The sequence below is a fragment of the Malus domestica genome, chromosome 03 (assembly GCF_042453785.1).
Source record: "Malus domestica chromosome 03, GDT2T_hap1".
In the NCBI taxonomy this organism is placed as follows: Eukaryota; Viridiplantae; Streptophyta; class Magnoliopsida; order Rosales; family Rosaceae; genus Malus; species Malus domestica.
The window spans coordinates 25,342,263-25,349,492 of record NC_091663.1 but is presented as its reverse complement, the minus strand read 5'-3'; the positions used below and the strand labels follow the sequence as shown (position 1 = coordinate 25,349,492).

Below are 7,230 nucleotides of genomic sequence, written 5' to 3'. Positions count from 1 at the left end.
TGATTTGCTGGTCTTTTTCTTCCACAATCCGTGTTAGCCTTGCGATCGCTTCATTCATATGAGCCAGCTGCTCATCGATTGAAGTTGCTCCAGTAGTCATGACTTGCATGGCTGAGCTGCCGCTTGAGTCGACATCAGAAAGCATGGAACCAGAGTACTTCCTTGGGCTTTCCTCCCTTGCCGCTCTTAGCGAGGCCAGGGTGATCACAAGTTTGTGCCTCGAGTGTTCTTGTTCATTTGGCGGAGTTGATGCAGGGGTGGAAGAGGCGGCAGAAAGAGCTCTTGCCTTGCTTCGAGTTGTGACGCCCGAAGTAACACTGCCTGCGGTGATGACACTCTTGTTCCTTGCATTGGCTGCGAGAACAACTTGAGCCTTCTTTGATGCCATTTGTGCTTTTTGCGGATTCAAAGATAAAGATGAGAGGTAGAGAATGTCCTACTGGGCGTGCCAAATTTGTAAACACGGGAATTCCTACGATGAATGAGACAAGAGCACGTGTACAAAATAATATTTGTATTAATGATTTAAAGGTTACAATCTCTTTATAACTTGATCCTCTGATTCGATCTCCGTAAGGTGTTGATTTGTGGATTGTGTTGTTGATCCAAAGGGTCGTCGGGGCTTGATCCTGGATGAACGATTGATGAATGATGAACACTTTCTTCAAGGGCCGTCGGGGCTTGATCTTGAATTGGTGGGAGTTTTTCAAGGGTCGTTGGGGCTTGATCTTGAAGGAGGATTTCACGAAGAACGAAAAGGGCTTTCTTTATCCTTTGGGATTTGCTTAAGAGTAGAGAAAATGTATGTAAATTTTCTCCCTTGATTGCTTGATGGAGAAGCCTATTTATAGGCTTTGAGAATGAGTCACCACCATCCATTTGTTTTGGTGGATGTTGTAGGTGGATTGAGTAGAGGTTGTAGGTGAAATGAGTGTGTGTTGTAGGTAAGGTGAGTGTACGTTGTAGGTGAATTGGGTGGAGGTTGTAGGTGAAATGAGTGTGTGTTGTAGGTGAGGTGAGTGTATGTTGTAGGTGAATTGGGTGGAGGTTGTAGGTGAAATGAGTGTGTTGTAGGTGAAATGAGTGTGTGTTGTAGGTGAGGTGAGTGTATGTTGTAGGTGAATTGGGTGGAGTTTGTTAGGTGAAATGAGTGTGTGTTGTAGGTGAGATGAATGGGGGTTGTAATTTTAATACAATTGTCAATATTTATTTCACATAAATTTCAATGTCTACAACGATATAACGTTGACCGGTGCTCGGTAGTTTCGAGATTGGTCAAGTATGGTACAAACACACCTTATCTTCACTTCCTTGCACTACAAAACCATCAGGTTGTTCCACATAAACCTCTTCTTGAAGTACACCATTGAGGAAAGTAGATTTAACATCAAGCTGATAAAGTTTCCAACTCATTTGAGCAGCGAAAGCAACCAAGGTTCTAATCGTATCCAATCTGGTCACAGGTGCAAATGTTTCATTATAATCTAACCTTGGCTTTTGAGCATATCCCTTTGCAACAAGCCTTGCCTTGTTCTTTTGTACTGTTCCATCAAGATTAAGTTTAGTTTTGGACACCCATTTAACTCCAGTCACATGTTTGTCAATAGGTCTATCAACAAGATCCTAAGTTGCATTATTCTCAATCATAGATATCTCATCTTTCGTTGCTTTCATCCATGATTCATCTTGAGTTACATCTTCATATTTCTCTGGTTCTAAGATGCACAGATTGCATTGTGTAAGCACATCATCCAGTCTTCTCCATTTTAGTGGCGTATGATCATAAGGCTGTGCATTACTTATGTTTCTATCAATGCTACCGGGTGATTCACATGTAGACGATATCAAAGATGGCTGAGTATAGCTATTTCTGCAAGAAGTTTCACTATGCATTGTTGGTGACAAGACATTGGAAGTACTAGGGGTACTAGGCACATTTTCAACCCTGGAAGCAATTTCAGTCTGTGTTTCACATTCAAGTATTGTGACCTTCCTCTCTGAGTTATCTTTCCAGCACTAAGATGCATCTTCATAAAAACAACATCTCTAGATGGCACAAGTTTCATAGAGATAGGATCAAAAACTTTGTAACCTTTCTCACATGTTGCATAGCCAACAAACACTCCTTTAGCACTCTTAGCCTAAAGTTTGTGCCTTAACTTAGATGGTACATGTAACATGGATTTTGCCATCTCTACCACAGTCCTATTTTCCTTTCCACCACTCCATTATGTTGTGGGGTGTAGGCAAGTGTCAACTACCTTTGAATACCCTCAGTGTCACAAAATTGAGTGAATTCTGAAGATAGGAACTCTCCACCCCTATCACTTCTCAAACATTTCACCTTAAAGCCATATTGCAACTCTGTCATGACCTTGAACTTCTTGAAGCAATTGAAAGCTTCTGATTTATACCTCAGAAAATATACCCACATCATTCTAGTGTAATCATCCACTAGCAGCATGAAATATTTATTCCTTGCAATAGATTCATTCTTCATTGGTCCACAGAGATCTACATGAACCAATTCAAGTGGAGAAGTAGCTCTCCAAGCTTTTTTTTTTGGAAAACTTTCCTTGTGCTACTTACCATATTGACAACCTTCATACACTTCATTATACTCTTCCAAGTATGGTAATCCATGCACCATATTTTTGTCCCTTAGCTAAGTGAGCCATCTAGAATGTAGGTGCCCTAATATTTTATGCCAGATTCTAGAGCAGTGAGTAGCATTGGCTTTCAACACAAGTCGATCTTCAGGCAATAGAGATAATGGATAACATCTATTTCTTTTCATTTTGACATTTATCGTAAGACTGTCAAATGATGGACTATCAAAAACACAACACATACTACCTCCAAATAAAAGATAGTATCCATGCTCATCCATTTGTCCCACACTTAGCAAATTATCCTTTAAACCAGGTAAGTACATAACCTCCATGATATATTTTCTACCTCTGTTGGTTTCAATCACTAGTGTCCCCATTCCTGCAACACTTACTAATTCTCCAGTTGGCATTTGTACATTTCCTGCTATATTAGCTCTCACATCAACAAGGAGATTTGCATTCTCTGTCATGTGATTACTACACTTGCTATCAATGTACCATTCACCATTGACTTTTGTATCAATGATTACACTATTTACAAAAAAACAGATTTCCTGCAACCTCCATTTTATTCGCACAATTTAGTTCTAGGCTCCTATTTCTTTCCTCTAGAAGTACAGTTCTTTTTACTCTTGAAAGCACTAGATTAACTGCTTCCCTTAACCTGATTCTTTGGACTCACAGAGAGAGATGCAAAAGCTTTCTCAGTGGTATCAGATGAATGCAAATCCAAACATTGTTCCTGACTTTTGAGAATTGCAACAACCTCCTGTAATTCAACAATCTCTATACACTTTGTATTCTCAATCATAAGACAAATGAGATCATAAGGTTTGCTAAGACTGATTAAAACTTTTTGCACAAGTCTTACATTCGATAACACCTCACCAAATGTCTTCATTTGATTAATTAGTTCATTCAAACGAGTAAGATACCCATATAATGATTCATCATCACGCATTCTAATATACTCAAATTCACGTCGGAGATTTTGGAATTTAGCCGATCGTACCTGATCACCACCATGATATTCTCCATATAGTAGATCCTAGACCATGTTCGCTGAATCTGCATTGGCAATTCGAGGAAATATTTGATCAAAAACTGCACTCTGTATAATATACAGAGCTTTTGCATCTTGCATAACCGTTGCTTGTTCATCGTCTTCATTTTCTGAGCTCTCTTCGACCTTCTTCTTTTTCTTTGAATTTGATGTCGTGACCCTCTTTTCAACTAATCTCCACAACCCGTGAGATTTAAAAATTGTTACCGTCTTGATTCTCCATAATTCATAATTTTCACCAGAGAAAATCGGTGTTCGCACCTTAGAGCTTCTAGATCCAGCCATTTCACACTTCAATTTTGCTGGATTAAGATAAATTCCAACCTTTTCTAAGCTTTAATATACTTTGTCAGAATTTGAGCAAGCCCAGATACTTGCGAGCTTGATTCTCAGACCAAAACACTCTCTAGATTCATCATCACGCATTCTTATTCTAAGAGAAAATGATGATCTAAGAAGAAGAAGATAAGAGTGGTATTGATATTCTCTTCTCTACAAATTAGCAGAGGAATGTTTCTATTTCATTCACACTGAAACCGTGGGACTGCAACAATATATGCTCAGTATCCCAGTTAGTTACACAGCTGGAATAATCTCAATTACAACCAAATGATCTCAGCCACTCATTCAATCATAATCTAGGATTCTCACACATGGCATCTAGGGGTGGATTTTTTTGCCAAATTGCCGTGCCAACCGAATTACCAACCGTGCCATACCGATTTTGTGCCGATCGGTAATGGTACGGTATTGTACCGTACCGAAATTTCTTGGTACGGTATTGGTAATGGATATCATTACCACGGTATTACCTTACCGTACCGAACATATAATATAATATATAATTTATAAATTATATAATATATATAATTATATAACACATATTTATAATATTCTAATAATTTGATATGATGAAAGAGGCTCAACCTCGGTTCAAGATTCCAAATAGGAAGAAGATTGCGGCCAATGTGTGGGATTTATATGTGTTGGAGAAGTCTAAGTTATTTGAAGCAATGCATAATCAAAAGGTAAGTATCACAACCGATACTTGGACATCGGTACAAAACATTAACTACATGGTAGTTACCGCTCACTTCATGGATAGTGAATGAAAGTTGCACAAACGGATCATAAACTTCATAAAGATCACGGGTCATAAGGGAGAAGACATTGGGAAAGTTCTAGAAGTGTGTTTGAACCAATGGAGGATAGAGAAGATCTTTAGCATGGGGGAAACTTCTATTTGTTTTGGTTTGTAACTTCTATTTGTTTTGGTTTGTAACTTCTATTTGGATTGTAAGCTTAATTTTCATCATGAATCTTGATGCATCATTTGAATTATTGTGTGTGTGAATTGTAAATGATGAATAATAGATTAATTTAGGCTACAATGTATGAGATAAAGGTACACTAAAAAAGTTTTGCCCTTGAATTGGGTTAAAAAAGCAAAAACAAATTTTGTCCCAAAACAAAGTGGCAATTACCATTGCCATACAATGCCAACCGAACATTTGGCAATACCGAACTTCGGTATACCGAAAGTTTGGTATGGTAATGGTAATAGATTTTACCAATCCGAAAGTTTGGTACGGTAATTGGTACGAGGGTTTTGGTACGGTAACCGTACCGAACCCACCCCTAATGGCATCCATAGCCTTACATCATTTTGCCTTACACTTGTCAATATTCTAGACTAAGTGAATACACAATTTAGAACAAGGCTTATTTCTAAAACAGCTCATAACTTACAATTCAACACTATCTACAAATTCCCCATTTGCACACATAAATCATAAACAATAACATATTATACAATACAAACATATGATTTATTGGATTATAAGCCCATTTATTTATACATATATTGTTCATGCAATATTCATGAACTCACTATTCTTTTGCTGAATTCAATTCCAGCGACCACAAAAGGTGCACCTCCAGCTGCACAATATTAACAAAAATTTAAAGCACTAAAACTAAAGCACAAACATATAAAATATAAGGATGAATACATACATACATACATATACATATATATATATATATATATGTATATATATATACCTATATCTCTGACAGCAATTTGCCAGGTGATGATGACAGGGGTGGGATCAGCTACAGCCGAAATATATTCAATCGCTGCAATCCTTCAAGCTTTTGTGTTGCATGGTTTTTTGGTAAAGCTTGCACACTTGGGATGGTGCTGCTTTCAAATAATAGATTGCTGTTGAAAATGCTTGGTTTTTGCATGAGTATGGAGGAAGAAGCTGAGGCTTCCATTGCCACAATGAGGAAATATGCCACTCGCAATAGCCCCTGGTAGTGATTAGAGAGAGAGAGAGAGAAAAGACATAGGCTGATTGTCACCACCATTACAAAATGTGCCACGTTGGTTAACACATACCCACTCATCAGGGAATAAATGTGGATAACACTCAATTAGGAAATTTTACATGGAGAGTGGGAATACAACTTAGGTATTTAGTGTGTTATCTAACCTACATATTAATAGAACCCTAATTGTTGATCAAAACGCAATGAAATTACCATTTTAACTCTTTAATCAGAACTGACACCACTCAGTACTATGATTTGGTGGTATTTCTCCTTATTTGTAAGTGAAAGGTCTTAAGTTTGGATTTCGTAAATAGCAAATTTGATACTAAATTAGGTTGCTCATTGTGTAACTCAGGCGAACTACCCCTCCCCTTAGTGTAAAATATGTCATTGTACTAAAAAAAAAGTCGTTAATCAGAACTAAATAGAAATAACAACTATGAGCAATTTACCCCTCATCTCGCCACATTCATTTCTCCTTTTCTCTCATTCTCTCTCTCTCTCTTCTTTTTCTATTCCTGGTTTCACAGATTCGGGTTGGCCTTGGGTGGGGATTGGTCTCAGAGGACGGGGCGTTTGATCCAACATAAGACATAGAGATCTCAATGTTTCGTGGGTTTTGGTGGGGGTAGATTTTTGTGGGAACGAGACAGAGATCGGAAGAAAGATGTGGTGGTGGCTGATGGTGCTGATGAGTTGAGGGCGTGGTGCGGTTCCTGTCAGTTACAATGCTTGTTGGGTTCTGAGTTTAGTTTTGCAGGAAAGTTTTAGTCTTCGATGACGGCAGACAGGGAACTCGTGAATCTACAATTTGAACTCGATCGGGTTTTGTAAGTTCAGGTTTAGTTTTTTAAGATGAAGAAAAGAAGAGAGAGAGAGAATCATAGATGAGGGAAGGAGAGAAAGAGAGAGCTTTTTCAAGCCGTGGAGAGAAAACAAACAGTCGCCGGCAAGTTGGTGTGGCTGACGAATTGGGTGGCTCATGGTTGGTTATGGGGAGGTACCAATGGCTATTTGGCTCCTTTTTGTCTTGGGGTGTGCTATCCACACACCCCTTTTTACTTCTCACACACCCCTTATTAATTTCTGTCATTTGATCTTTCAATTCATCCGATCGGACGGTCAAAAATTAGAAAGGTGTGTAGAAGTAAAAAAGGGGTGTGTAGATATTGCACGCTTTTTGTTCTTCCTTTTAAATTATAATTTTTCAATCCGATG

At 38.3% G+C, this 7,230-nt stretch overlaps 1 long non-coding RNA gene across 1 annotated transcript; it reads right to left on the bottom strand.

Annotated features, from left to right (window-relative positions):
* Positions 1-5,434: 5,434 nt before the first annotated feature.
* Positions 5,435-6,033, bottom strand: LOC139194249 (uncharacterized). The gene is made up of 2 exons (XR_011579008.1): positions 5,740-6,033; positions 5,435-5,616 (listed from the first exon to the last, which is right to left on the bottom strand). It is a non-coding gene; the product is annotated as an uncharacterized lncRNA (long non-coding RNA).
* Between the last annotated feature and the right edge of the window lie 1,197 nt (positions 6,034-7,230).